This window comes from Streptopelia decaocto, assembly GCF_964273445.1.
Source record: "Streptopelia decaocto genome assembly, chromosome: 4".
Taxonomy (NCBI): domain Eukaryota; kingdom Metazoa; phylum Chordata; class Aves; order Columbiformes; family Columbidae; genus Streptopelia; species Streptopelia decaocto.
This window is the reverse complement of record NC_138658.1, coordinates 76,246,148-76,261,418: the sequence shown is the minus strand read 5'-3', so window position 1 is coordinate 76,261,418 and position 15,271 is coordinate 76,246,148.

Below are 15,271 nucleotides of genomic sequence, written 5' to 3'. Positions count from 1 at the left end.
TCAGGGATTTAAAGTTTAAAGACTTCAAATGATGTCAATCCAAGTGACCACAATTACAGCACGAATAGGAAGGGAAGACACTCCAGCACATTATGATACCCATGAAATAAGGAACAATAATACAAATACAGAGGCAAGACCACATATTCTGCTGTTAAACAAGCAACATAGTTCAGATTCCCAGCTGGTGGGAACCTGACACCTCTTTTAGCTTCCGTACTCCCTGACCAATGAACCTGAGTAGCAAAAAGAAGCTGGGAAGAGGTAGAACAAGAGCAATGCAAGGATTAGTTTGGAGATCAGTGTAAGATCCCCCAGTTTCTCAGTGTTGGTGAAATTTCAAGGGCACAAAGACACCTGTGCTTCAACAGAGACTGATGGGAAGCAAATCACTCATGGTCCTTTGTGTCTTTGAATCTTTCCTATTCAGCTGTATTACAATAAAAACTACTGTAAACTGAAAGCTGGGAGGGGGAGCAGGGATCAGAAAGCAGTGAACAAGATCAGTCTTGTTAGTTGTTAGACTGACAAGAATAATGGAAAGGAGGAAGAGAGGGCATGAGAGAATGCAAAAGCATTAGACAGAAATTCTGTGAAGCTTATGCAACCTAAAATAAAATGCGATTTGCACACAGTGCCGTTTAACCTCACGCCCCTGTGACTAATGAATTTTCAATGCTGGGGATAGTGAAAAAAAAACCAAAACACAACAACAGCAACAATAAAAAAAGCTGCAGCAACACACAATTATCTGGCAAGCAGAGAAGGGATGGTGTTTTCCCCAGCCTACTTAGCAAAGCTTTTTCAGCAGTGTATCTTAGGGGGCATCAGTAGGAGATGGACCCGCTCAGCACAAGACTTCAGTTGTCAGGCTTTGTCTGACTGATAAAGATTTTAATTGGAGTGTTTATGTTTCCAGTCTTCCAGCAACACAGATCTGCTCTGGTAATGTGTTTTAAGGGACCAGAGGTAACATTTAGAAGATAGATGTGGTGTCAGCTGCCCACTGGGTTACACAGACATTATGGCCCACTGAGGATTCATTATCCATTGTATTTTGAGGGGTTTTAATGAGTTTTCCAGGCATCCACTTCTAGTTTTATGGAACTTTGCCTCTTCCCTCTGCTTTTAGACACCAGGCTGGGTTATCCCCTGATGTAAATCAAGCAGCTTTGCTTGAATGGTTTAGGTGGGCTATCAGGTAGGATACTGAACAGCAGAGTTACACTGGAGCTGGGACAACCTGAGTCCAGCAGCTTTCAGAGACAGCGTGCCAACAAAGTAGGAGTCTAGGAAGAGAAGCAGCCTTTCATTCTTAGCTGTGGAAGACAGACCATATCTACAACGGGAAAGGAGTCACCCCTTGCCCGATCTAATGGCGTATGTGGCCACCAATATCTCAGAAACCACGGGTCAGAGGAGGGCAGAGGGAAGAAATTTGTCGTTGCACTTCCAATGCCCAATGGTGAGATGCAGTTTAGGTCTCTAGCCAGCACCAGTTTTTCTTTGAGGATAAGGTTTCCTGGGCAGTGACCTGTGGTTGTGCTAAACACAGTCCTGGAGCACCCAGAAGTGCTAATTCAAGGAAGGTTGAAGGCACTCAACTATGAACCTGGCCTTAGCAAGGGTCAGGACTGTCATTCCCTCACTGGTAAGCATAGGCAGTGTCCCACACCATTTGTCTTCACTGCCTCCAGTGACTTGATTAGCATGAGAAAATCAGTCCGACACAGTTTTATTTGTTTTCAGTGAATGTGGGACACGTTCCAAAGTGCCACATTGACAGCCTGGGAAAACGTGGTCCTGTATTTACCCTCAAAAGAGGGACAGGAGAGAAAACAGCTATAGAGGCTTGATATTCTCTGCCTGCCGTCTTTAATCAGGAGCTACCAGTTAGGAAGATGCACCTCTAAGTAGAATATTATCCCCCACCTCTTAAAGCAAATTTGCAGCTGCTTCACAGCAGCTTGTTGGGATATCTCCTCTCCAGGCTGAAATAGTTTCAGATGAGTGAGAAGCTCCTTTGGGTCCTTACAGCTGGATTTCAACAGCAACCTAACAACAAACAGCTCTGGAACCCTCCAGTTTGTCCCCCTGCAAGTCCACATTTGTCTAAAAAAGGAAGAAAACCAAAAGGAGTATTTTCACTTCAGAGGTGATATGAGGTGAATTTTTTCCCCAAGATTTCTGGTCTGTTCTGGTTGTTTCCTTACAGATTACCCGAGCCGTCAGACTCATTTGAGCTTGGAAACATGGAGACATGAAATATTCAGAATTGGCACTGGCTTTGTTTTCAGTCTTCCAAAGGCAGCCCAAAAGGCAAAATCGGACCCTGAAGATTTATATGCTCTTTGAACAAGCAGTGAGCAGAGCTTTTAATTGATCACAGTTCATTTAAAGTGAGCGCTGAGCAAAGCCTGGGCTGTTCCAGGGTCGGGACTAACGAAGATATGCTTCCACATGCCCTTGGAAATATCAGTGTTATTGGCAAGATCCTCTGCTCCTGCCATATTCTCTAATAGCAATATAACTCAATCTTAAATCCCCCTAGAGAGGACTGCGCTGGGGCATGGGACACACATGCATGATCGTGGGGTGGATGCCGTGTATCACAAAACAATGTCGTTTTTGTCTACTTGTGGCTGTACCTAATGAATGCTCTGCCCTCTCTCTTTGATGCAATTATAGAGAGACGTGTGTAAAGAGCAGGGAAACCAGTAGAATAATGTCTGGTTTGCAACACGAGGAAGATTTACTTTAACCCAGATGATTATCCAATTTAAAGTGCAGCCTGTGGAAGTGTTGGCTGAAGAGGGATACTAAAAAGAGGATTTTCACAAAGGAAAAAAGAGTTTCTCCTTTACAACCTACCCCTGCAATAGCCCTTGGGAAAATTCACTATCCTCTTCTTCCTCATAGTCGGTCTAGTAGCCAGAGTGGCCAGCAATGGTGTGCCTGGTCTTAACGGGTCAGTGTCCCTCTGATGATGGCTGAGCTCTGCAGTCCTTCTGAGGTCACCACCTTGAGGTTTTGCTCAGGGAAGGTTTTTATGTCATTTCTCCACTCTTTCCCCCCACTCAGAAAAGGAGTGATCTTTTCTCTTCCCCCTCTCATTTTGGGCTGTAATAACCAAATCATGACTGTCCCCATTTCTGGATGATCGGCAAACCCCAAAGGAAGAAAGCAGAAAGCAAAAGTTGTTCACTGGCTTGGACCGCATGTTGTATAGAGTCCAGTGACTCATTTCTCACAAAGAATTAATTCAATTAGAAGTGGAGTGTTGGGGGCAGTGTGTTATTTGTGAATATGGATTGAGTGTAGCTGATGGTTTCAGCTGAAAATAAAAGCATGGGGATGATGGAAGGGAAATGTCAAAATGTTTCTTCTCAACATGTCTTATATTTCACATCAGAAACACCAGAGTAATTTCAAAGCAAAACCTTTCAGCTCCTATTTGTCATTTCAAAGTGGAATTTCTCTCAGAGTGGACCTGTTTATTTTTAATAACTTAAAAATGAAGCAAAAAATGTAATTAGGTGGTCAAGGGAAATATTTTGGTTTGACTCTAAATGATTGTTTTTTCAGCCTTTTTTCATTTCTCCGAAAATAAGAAGGGAAATAGTTGGGCTTGCCTTACATTAGTTGCCTTTTATTGATTTTACAGTAAAATCAGGAACCTGAAAAAGAATATTTCCCAAGCTCTGAACCTTGCTCCGAACCATGCTGCATCTCTTGGTAGCGTGGGTGGCGTACCTTCTCCTGATTATAAATAGTCTGTGCTTATAGACAGTAATTGAAAATATAAAAATTTGAGAAAAACACAGAGAAGAAGAAAAGCTTTCTGAACTTCTCATCAGCTTCCTGCATATTGGCAGCCCTCGGCTCTGCTGGAGTTTCAGCTGGAAGTACATCAGTCCTTAGAAGATGGTAAGGGCTGGACACAGTGCTGGGGCAAGGTGCTGGACATGGAAAGGGTAAGACAACAAGCAGGGACCTTGGGCGTCACCTTAATGAGTGTGACACCGTGCCACTGACAGCTCTTCCAGCAGCAGAAGCAACATCAGGGGAGGACAGAGTTCAGCTGGGATCAGCTCCCTGAGGAGAGAACCTCTGCCCATGGCACTTCATCTGAGTCCATTCTCATGTTTTTCTCTCCTGGGAATCATAGAATCATTATGGTTGGAAAAGATCCCCAAGATCATTGAGTCCAACTGCTACGCCACCCCTGGCACTACCCCATGTCCCTGAGAACCTCATGTCCGTCTGTCCAGCCCTCCAGGGATGGTGACTCCAGCACTGCCCTGGGCAGCCTGTTCCAATGCCCCACAGCCCTTTGGGGAAGAAATTGTTCCCCAGATCCAACCTCAACCTCCCCTGGCGCAACTTGAGGCCGTTTCCTCTGGTCCTGGCGCTTGTTCCTGGGGAGCAGAGCCCGACCCCCCTGGCTCCAAGCTCCTTTGAGGCAGTTCAGAGATCAGAAGGTCTCCCCTCAGCTCCTGTTCTCCAGCTGAACCCCCCAGGTCCCTCAGCCGCTCCCATCACACTTGTGCTCCAGCCCCTCACCAGCAGAGGGTGAGTTCTCAGAGCTAACAGATTTTGGGAAAAGCAGCAAGGTGAGGGAGGGACACTGATAAGTTCAGAATGGATGAGCAAAACATGGCCTCCTGTATTAGACACCAGAGAATCCACAGCAGGCAAGAGACCTTAAATCTGTTCCAAATACATGAAAAAAACACAGTCGGCCATGAGAAAGAGATTGGGCAACGCCCGTGGACAAAGGTCCTTGTCTTCATAGTTGTAAAGAAAGAGAGGAAGTGGGTTTTGTTCTCAAACACAATGATTTATGAATACTTGTGTGGGATGTCGTTGACTGAGGAAAGGTGTTCACATTTTACAACCTTGAGCCTCTGCACTTTCCTTCTCACACAGTTCAACAACACAGCTTAGCCTAGTTTTCAGACACTTAGGAAATTATTTAGGGTCCTCTCTGAAGTACAAGGCTGTATTGGCTTTTCTGGCTCTGGACTTTGCCTCATCCCTGCTCAGTATATTCCAGCACAGGACACACTTCACTGCCGAGCTCCACAGGACCTCACTTAGTCTATTGTCAGGACCTAAGGAGCTCGAAGATGTCCAAGTTGTCCTCCTGACACCAGATCTGATCTGGACGAGATCCAAAGCAGCATCCGGCATGCTGCCATGGAGAGGCGATGGTGCAAATATTTTCCCCCATCACACAAATGGGGAGATGGTGGCTCTCAGCAGTGGTAGTGGGAAGGTGGAAAGAGATTTTCAGCCACCCCAATGGAAATCCCCCCTGTAAATCTCCCTTGAAGACTCAGACATATGTTGGGGCTGTTAGCACTGAAATTCAATCTGGGCTTTCCTTTCCTGACACATTTTTATACTCCTGAGAGGTGACTCTGCTCTGTGTCTTGTCAACTCAGTGTTGAATCTATGCTTGAAACCTCTCCCTCTCTACATATACCATTCTGTATGTATAAAAAGAAAGACAGAAAGGGGGAAAAAAACCCAAACACATACACACAGAGAAGAAATAAACCAACAAAACTAAAACCAAAACAAACCAACCAACCAAAGCCCCAAACCAAAACCAAACAACAAAATACCCACAAACAACCAAAAGCCCGAAGAAATACCATTAAGGAAACAGTTGCTTCTGGAGCCGCAAAGGGAAAACACAGGAAAAGAGGATCTTTGTAGGCAAAAGACCAGCTAAGCAGGCAGAAATTCTTTGCACTGAGGTTGTGAGCTGCCCAGTTTCCCACCCCTTTCTCTTAGCCTGATTTCTGGGCAGCTGCACCACAAAAAAAAGCTTGCAAACTAATCAAGCCATACTTTATGCTGCTTCTAGAGAACACTTTGGGGAAATTGCTCTTCTGTCATGTCTGTCAGGAAAAAAGAGGAAAAAGACATCTTTTTATGTGCATTTTATTTTATAGCATTATGGAGAGGACCAAAGTGGACTGGGGGAAAGGGGGCTGGTGGTTTTATTGGAGCTGGTGGATATACATTCATTTACACCAGCTAAGAAACAAAGCCCATGGTTCTAACTTTAAACACCGAAAAGATGTGGGAGAATACAGGTCTTTAAAAGAATGTTTTCCCTCAGTATTGGAGTGGTTATTGGAATTAATAATTGGGGAGTGCAGGGTAAGAACTAGCATGTGATGAAAAAACATGCTTAAAAAAACCCAAACACAAAAGACTCGCTGGTTAATCAAACAGGAGATTCCCATCTAATAAGATGGAAAGCACTCTCCGAAGTAGTAACACAACAAGTTATGCTCCAGGAAGGGTCTTCCTCTGTGGTAGAAGTATTTGGGCCAACAGTTGGATGGGAAATGAATAAAGGAACAATTATCTGTGCACTGGCTTGGCGGAAAGTATGAACTGCCGAAGGGAATAATCATGGTGTGCAATGTTGTCAGATACATAAGGCTGAATGGAAGTAGATGCAACATCCATCAAGCACTTGATTCAGGATGAAGAAGTCTGGACAATAAGGATTTCAGAAAATTGGAATTTGGCAGGTTTTCTCCTAGAAGGTGATTCAATACAGTAAAAAGTGGCATTGCATCCAGAGGGTCGTTCTTAAGTGTTCACAATCACACAATTTTTAAGAGTGATTTGAGGGGAATGAAACATTTTTATTTATTTTTGTTTGTGTGTGTAAAATGTCTGCTTCCTTTGAAAATGCTCATATTTCTCATAGAAGACTGACCTCAAGGAAGCTTTTTGCCAAAACCTCACGAAACACTGAGTACAGTGAAAGGCTTTTGTTTGTTTGTTTGTGGTTGTTTGTTTTGTTTTGTGATGGTTGGTTTCTAATTCTTGAAAGAACAGAAGCTTTTCTGTTTTGGATTTATCTCTCTTTTCAGGAAAGAACAAAACATTTCCCAGCCACAATCACCTTAAAGTCTGGTAAGGTCAAAGTCTTGGAATATCTTAGAAAACTTGGAAGAGGTCTCATAAGTTTCAGTTCAAACACATCATTTGAGCTGATGAATCAATGGATGATAGTAACATCAAGGCCCTGAAGAGTCATGAAAAGGAGCTTTGAAATCAATGCCAATTTATGGCTCTGAATTCTCCAAACTGTAGAGACAGATCCAGATTCCTCCTAATCCAAGACAAGATCTGAGCACTTTGAAATGTAACTCAGTTCGAAGCCTGGATCTGAATACTGATGGAAGCACCTCCCTCCTATCCAGCAATACCTTCAATAAGCATCAGAGGCACCACTACACCCAATCAGGAGAAATACAACTTGTGGAGCAGAGTAAGTGTTTGGTTTTTTTGGTTTGTTTTGTTGTTTTTAGTTTGGGGTTGTTATTATGATGTTAATTAATTTTTATTTTTCATGTTGGTTAGCAAAAGGAAGGACAATATGCCTAACAAGAGTAGCACACACAAGAAGGCTGTCTGTTCTGTGGTGGTCTTGTTGGTTTACATCTCCATGCCACAACCCCTAGGATATCAAACTCTTCAATGACTGGAGGTCAGACTGAGGCTAGATAAAGACTTGACCCTAGACAGCTCTCAGGTGCAGAATATGACCCTTCCAAAATCCAAATGAGAATGGAGGTTGTTTTCCTGCTGTTTTGCATCCTACAAAGACTTTGCCAGAGCGTAGATTAATCACTTCCAAGCACAGAGTTGAGACGCGGTTGCAATGCTCCTCACCGCGATGTAGGATAAATGTGGCCACAGGCAATGTGCAAACAGGAGGACAACCAAGATTCAACCCTCCATTGCATGGAGCCCTCTGTGAGAAGTTCATGTGCCAGCATGACATGTTTCAGGCTGCACAAGTTACAGTTGTCCCCCATAAAAGGCCCATGTGGGGCTGGTGTCCTCCAAGGTTTTAGGGATCTTGGATTCCAGCTTGAGAACCTGCTTGTCCTTCTACTCATCTCCAGGAGTGGAGATGGAAGGGTCAATTTGTTCTTGCACAATACATGAAAGTGATCATCACCAGGGAAAAACCCAAGAGCTCCTTGGGCAGGGGCATTAGTGAGGAAGCCCAGGAAAAATATCATCTTGTTGAAGTCATTGCTTTTTTGACAGACGAGTAACTCTCCCAAATGTTTTCTCCCCACCCAGACAAGCATATAGTCACCTTTTCAGCTTTGAGTAAGAGTATCCAAGGAAGTGATCACTACAGCTCATTCATCTCAGCTCTTTTCTAACCCAAGAAAAATGGTCAGCTTGGATCCCGTGGCATATTTCTCCACGGTCAGGCTCAAGAGATGATGGGTGTCACTGAATGATGGCCAAGTGCCTCATCGCAGTCTACAGCTTCCTCACAAGAGGAGGAGGAGGGACAGACACTGATCTCTTTAGCAACCAATGATAGGACCCAGTGATACGACCTCATTCCCTGGAGACATTCAAGGCCTACCTGGACACATTCCTATGCAATCTACTCTAGATGTACCTGCTTTAGCAGGTGTGTTGGACTAGATGATCTTCAGAGGTCCCTTCCAACCCCAACCACTCTGTGATTCTGTGATTCTGATTCTGTGAATGGCAGAAAGATGTGCCAGGGGAGGTTTAGGTTGGACATTCAGAAAAGGTTCTTCACCCAGAGGTGCTGGACACTGAACAGGCTCCCCAGGGAGGTGTCACAGCCCCAAGCCTGACAGTGTTCAAGAAGAGACTGGACAACATCCTCAGACACACGGGGTGAACTATGGGGTGTCCTGTGCAGGGACAGGAGTTGGATTTGATGATCCTTGTGGGTCCCTCCCAACTCAGGACATTCTATGGGTTTCTTTGCACAAAAACACCCCACTTGCCTGGAGATTTGCTTGCCCAGTGAGGATGCTCCTGAACACTGGGCAGGGATGGGATTGTAACTGGATCAAGCTTATACTGAACTCCAGAACAGCTCCAGACATTTATATCTAAATGCAGCACCTTAGCACAACCCACCTGCTGCTTTCCAGGCAGCCAATACTCACCTCCCCTGCCAGGAGAAAGGCCAGCTCTTTGCTGGCCACTGGATGCATTTCTAGCAATTGCCTGGCCGCAGGATTAGCTGAAAGGAGAGCGGTGGCAGGAGAGCTCTGGAGATTTGCACGTCCTTTGCCAGCATCCTGACAGACTGGCGCGTTTGCAGACACAACACTCCATTATTCATGCCCGAAGGATGGAAAATAGGGCACACCATGATATCAAAATGCAGCACCTAAAACCGCTCACGTTGTAGGCTGCAATTGAAAGTATGTATCTAGCTATATTAGGATGGAGAATTTTATTTTCCCAGGGAAAACCTCTCCTTCCCCGTTGCCACGTGGGGCACAGTTTGCTGACTGCGGCTGCTAACTCTGCAGGCGGAACATCTGCCTGTGTGCTCCGAGCAGCAAACCCCACCACAGTTCAAGCCAATCTTGATTTACATTGTGGCAACTGAGACAGCAATCTGCTTTGCTGTTTTCTGGGAGAGGGGTATCTATATATATGCAGTGCACCGTGTGCACCGTCTATGTATATGTAGTGCAGTGGAGCCATGACTTTGTAGACTCCTGTTCCTGTTGGAGCTGCTGTTTTCATAGAATCATAGAACAGTTTGGGTTGGAAGGGACCTTCCAAGCTCATCCAGTCCCACCCAGATGTGTCTTGAGGGCCCTTCAGGCACGCAGCGGTGACACATCTTTCCCTGCTGCTGGGAATGGTGTCCATGGAAGGTGCAGGGCATGGCCAGACCTTTGGTGTGTCCCCAGAGCCTGGTCATCTCATGCACGCTCTGGCCCATCCCTGACTGGGGTTCATCTGCCTGCAGCAGGTGGCTTGAAGGAATATACGACCCCCAAGAGCTGGAGACTGAATAAACCTCCCTGCGGCCCTGGCCCACTGCTTGACTGTCATAGAATAGAATCATAGAGTAGTTTGGGTTGGAAAGGACCTTGAGAGCTCCCCCGTGTCACCCCTGCCATGAGCAGGGACATCTTCACCAGCTCAGGTTGCTCAGAGCCCCGTCCAGCCTGGCCTGGGATGTCTCCAGGGATGGTTCATCCACCACCTCTCTGCCCAACCTGAGTCAGTGTTTTACCACCTTAGTGTAAAAGCATTTCTTACCTAAGTCTGTCCCGAATCTCCTCCCTTTTAGTTTAAAACTTTTACCCCTCATCTTATTTTTATTTTCGTAGTCCTATATGAACAGGACACACAACATCATCGATCACTTTTGCAGTAACCTGGTGTTTTGAGGCTGAAAACAAGTGTCACACCTCAGGAACAACTTTTGCAGTGGGACTTGCCTGGCAGGACAGGGTCAAAGAGCCCTGAACGTCAAAGATATGTGGCACTGCTGTCTTGTTATGTAGACCCACCGCCCTCTAGTAGTGGAATCCATTTGTTATAGAGATTATCTGCCATTATAGACCCAGAAAATGAGGTTCATCTCATCAGCCTTCAGACGTTTGCAGTGCAGGTACCCATTCATAGCTATAGCTCTTCAGAGTTAGTGGAGCTAAGAAGATATGATTCATGTGAAGATATGGAGAAATGTACCTTGAGACAAAAAGAGTTGCACCCTAAAAACACCTGTTTCTCCCCTCTGACTCTAAGGGAAATCTCAGTGACTGTCTCCAGTAATCATCCTGCCACGTATTTAGAGTTTCAGCCTTGTTTTCCACGTTTAGCAGGGAAGACACACCACTGGGCATTCCCCTGAGATGAGTCAGGGCAAAACTGAGTTATGTGGGAAAGGAAAAGTCCTGGCAATGAGGGACCTTGCTGTCAGTTGGCTCAGCATCTGCAGGGACCGCCAACATCTGCCTCTTTCACAAACATCTGTATGTGCTGACAGCAGTGGCTTTTGAAGGGAAGATCTCCAATGAATCCTGGGAAGCAAAAGGGTCCAAAACCAACAGGACAGTTGTACAGCACTTTTCATTATATGGCTTCTTACCCTCAAATAATTCTTAAAGTTGGTGACACCTCTCCTAAGCACTACTGATTTTTTATAATTGGGGCTGTGGTAGTGCGAGTGTTCGAAGTATGTTAATGACTGTGTGCAAAAGGAAATAGATGAACCTGTATATCTGAATGCATAGGTCAGTGTTTTAAACATTAGAAAATATTTTCTTCCTAGATGTGATATCGCTCCCTCTCCAGTTTGGGAGGGAGAATATTGGCTGCAGGTGACTTCTGGCAGCAGCTTTAAGGGGAAAGAGAAAAGGAGGAAGATTAAAGGTCAGAACCAAAAGCTCCTCCCTTGTGGCGTCTTTTGCACAGCCATTTCCCTTTACAACATCCCAAACATCCATTAAAGAAGCTTTTAGGACCAACCCTTTTTTGTCTTACAGATGAAACCAGATGCCAAAACCCCAGAAGTGGCAGGAGCAGTAAAACAAACTAAACCAGCAGATTCACCTCCTGAACCTGCCAGCAGCATGAGGCCGACTTAGCAGAGTCATCATGGGACCGTCCATCATCTCACAAAATTACGGCTGCTCTAATTAAAGACAGACTGTAAAGATTTAGTTTTTTGTATCAAATATTGTAAAGCCAAGGCACTCACTGCCAAAGTGATTAAGATCTTCGTTGCTATTCATAATTAGGAGTTTCACTCAATAAGTGTCTGTGAGGAGTGATGGAGGGTTGTTTCTGCTCAGGAGCAAAGGGAACTGATTCTGCATGGATCAGTGTGGAAGGGGTTTCATTTTAGAAGAATTTATTCTAGTTCAACAATGGCTTGTGGGAGGGGATGCCCACTTCTCATCTAGCTGTGATATGAAACAGACCCTAAATATGTCCTTTCACATGAAAAAAGGGTTCAGGGGTGTATTTAGATAAGGATCTTAGGGACATGGTTTAGTGCCAGCATTGGGTTAATGGTTGGACTCAATGATCACAGAATCACAGAATCCCAGAATGTCAGGGGTTGGAAGGGCCCTGGAAAGCTCATCCAGTGCAATCCCCCCATGGAGCAGGAACACCCAGATGAGGTTACACAGGAAGGTGTCCAGGCGGGTTGGAATGTCTGCAGAGAAGGAGACTCCACAACACCCCTGGGCAGCCTGGGCCAGGCTCTGCCACCCTCACCATGAACAAGTTTCTTCTCAAATTTAAGTGGAACCTTTTGTGCTCCAGTTTGTACCCATTACCCCTTGTCCTACCATTGGTTGTCACCGAGAAGAGCCTGGCTCCATCCTCCTGACACTCACCCTTTATATATCTGTAAATATTAATGAGGTCACCCCTCAGTCTCCTCTTTTCCAAGCTAAAGAGCCCCAGCTCCCTCAGCCTTTCCTCATAAGGGAGATGCTCCACTCCCTTAAACATCTTCGTTGCCCTGATCTTAAGGGTTTCTTCCAGCCAAAATGATTCTGCGATTTACTTGTTGCCTGTTCCTCTGAACACCTCTGTGTTCTCAATCCCCATTCCCACTGTAGCAGCTCTATGTGTTTCTCTAAACTAGAAACCTGGGCAAGTCCTGCGACAATTCCGTTGCAAAGCCACACACGTCAGGGTTTTGGGTGAGCAATCATCTCCTTTCAAATGCTTTCCCTCTCCTGACAAAGCAGCTGTTTAGGTTCTGGTTTATGGAGGTTTTGGGTCGTGTAAGAAATCACAGAATTAGGAAAGAGGAAGGTGGGTTATTTTTTTTCCTTTTTACTGAGCAGGTTTTCACCAGCTAAAAAAACGACTGTGGGAAAAGTGTTCACATTTCATCACCAAAACTGAAAACATCCTTCACTCTTCACTGGCAACCTCTGTTAGATTTCCACAAATCTTTTGAGGTGTGTGTGGGGTCTTGTACTTCCAATGATGTCAAGAAAAGATAGTCCTTTCCCCTTTTATCCCACCTCCTAATCACATTCTCCCCTCCTGCCCCACATCTCCCCAGAGCTACCTGTGCCCTGCCTTGCCCAGCTCCTGTTTTCCTGCCTTGCTGGTAATTTTGCAGTTTGCCCCTTTATTTTTCATTTATTTTTTTCTGCCTTTTAGGAGTTTTGGTAACTCATTTCCAGTCAATTTTTCATTTTGGCAAATGTACATAGCCAGGTCTTTGGGGAAAACTCTGCAGAGCATTTCCATTTCACTGCTAGGGACTACAAGTGTCGATGCCCTTGAAGCCGTTTGCCTTCCTCTGATTTAATATAGTGTCTTTATGTGAAGTTAAGGATAAATACCTTCCCTTACAGAACCACTCCCTGTGACAGCCTCACTAATTAGTTGTTATTAACAGTGATAACAGAGCTATCAGATTTAATAAGCAGCAGATTACGGCAATTACAGCGAATTCGCTGGTATGGGAAGCTGGAGGTTTGGCTCCAGGGACAAATGGACAGGTTTTTGTCAGGTAGCACAGGCAGGGCAGAGCTTCTGCATGGAAAAGTGCTCCTTAAGACATGAAATCACAGCTGGGAAGATGTACCAACCAGTGGGACTGGGGTAAAGGGAGGGTACGTGTCATAGATGTATAGAAAAAGGGCCAACTTGAGGCTGAATCTTTCTATAAAAAGGAGTGAAAAGGATCTGAGGTCCGGGGGCCACCTGGTTGGAGGAACCTCAAAGGTCCCCACGACTCAGCTCGTTAATGATTTTTGGCAAATCCACCTGCCTGGACCTGTCCAATTAACCTGAAATGTGGAAACACTTCTGAGGACCACCCAATCCTGCATCCCCGCTGCACTCACAGCCCCTCCAGTTGCAAAGGCATTTCCCTTGGTGTGTGCGTTCCCTTTTTCCCTGCTGGATTTTCCTTCATTAAATCAGCCTTTGGGAGCAAAACCAAATACAACATCCTGACACCGCAGCCCATCACTCCTCCAGAATGCATTTACCAGAGGCAGCCCCGGACGCTCTGTTTTCCCCATTAGCACCGAAGCTAATGAAGATATCCTTATGGGATTTCTGTAACACCCCCATCCCCTACCACCCCCTCTGCTTCATTCACCCCTCAAGCAAACAGCTTGGCTGGAAAGATGATCCATCAGACGGAGACCCTGGAGCCACCATTGCAGTGACAGCCCCTGAGGGATTTCTCCTCTGCTCCTCGAGCTGGTCCCTCTTGCCCCATGCAGCACCCTGGGGAAAACACCCCCACGAGAAATGGAGGAAAACCAAGGGGCTGAAGGGATGTAGATGTGAATCTCCCCATGCTTCCACTTTGCACTTGCTTTTTTAAAAATTCCAGGCCTGTCTAGAGACTATCACTGAGATCAAAGCTTTAGTAGGCACATCAATGGAAAAGTAAGTAGAGCCTGACCTGCAGAACTGCTGATCTGAGTGGGGAAAAGGGTGGGCTGAAGAGAAAAAGTGTCTTGCCACGGCTCCCAAAGGCTGGAGTAGAGTGAAGAGTACATCTCCCATCCCTTCTTCTGAATAATTTCCTGTGGCTTCTCCTAACACATTAATTCATTTTGCCTGCAAACATAGGAGATATCAGAAAGAGCTTTACAAGATTTAGAATCATAGAATGGTTTGGCAAAGCTCATCCAGTGCCACCCCTGCCATGAGCAGGGACATCGTCACCAGCTCAGGTTGCTCAGAGCCCCGTCCAGCCTGGCCTGGGGCATCTCCAGGGATGGTTCAGCCACCACCTCTCTGGCCAACCTGGGCCAGGCTCTCACCACCCTCAGGGACAACAATTTCTTCCTCATGTCCAGCCTGAATCTCCCCTCTCTTAGTTTAAAACCATCACCCCTTGTCCTATTGTAACAGGCCCTGCTATGGTATGGAGAAACCATATCAATTGCTCTGTATCTGCTGCACACCTCTGTTGAGATGTTGATGGATGGTTTGCAGGATCTGGGCTTGAATTGGTTGCTGTGTTGTGGTGTGTGGACTACTGAGGCTGGAGCTGCACGAGTTGATGTGTCAGACGGTGCTACAAAGAGCACATCAGTTGCTAGGACAGTGACCATGAAGGGTGATGGAGCTACGCTGAGCAGGTGACATCCCCAGACCTGAAGTGTGGCTGGAAAACAGCACTTAGGGAAGCACAAACCTCCCAAAGACTATTTTGCACAGCATCCTGTGTTGCAACAGGATTCTGCTAAGGTTTTGCATCTTCCCCATGCATTTACTGTGCATTTACTGAGTCCATTTTCTGCACCTCTCTCTCTCACCAGAAGGTCACCTTCTCAGCACAACCCGGCTGAGATCCTGGAGGTAAACAGCTCAACTAACACTCGCCCACTTGCCATTGGTTGCCTAACTCTGAGGAAAAAAAAAGAAGTGTTTTTTGCATATCCAGAATGGCCCAGAGCTGATATCCATGAGGGATTTCAGT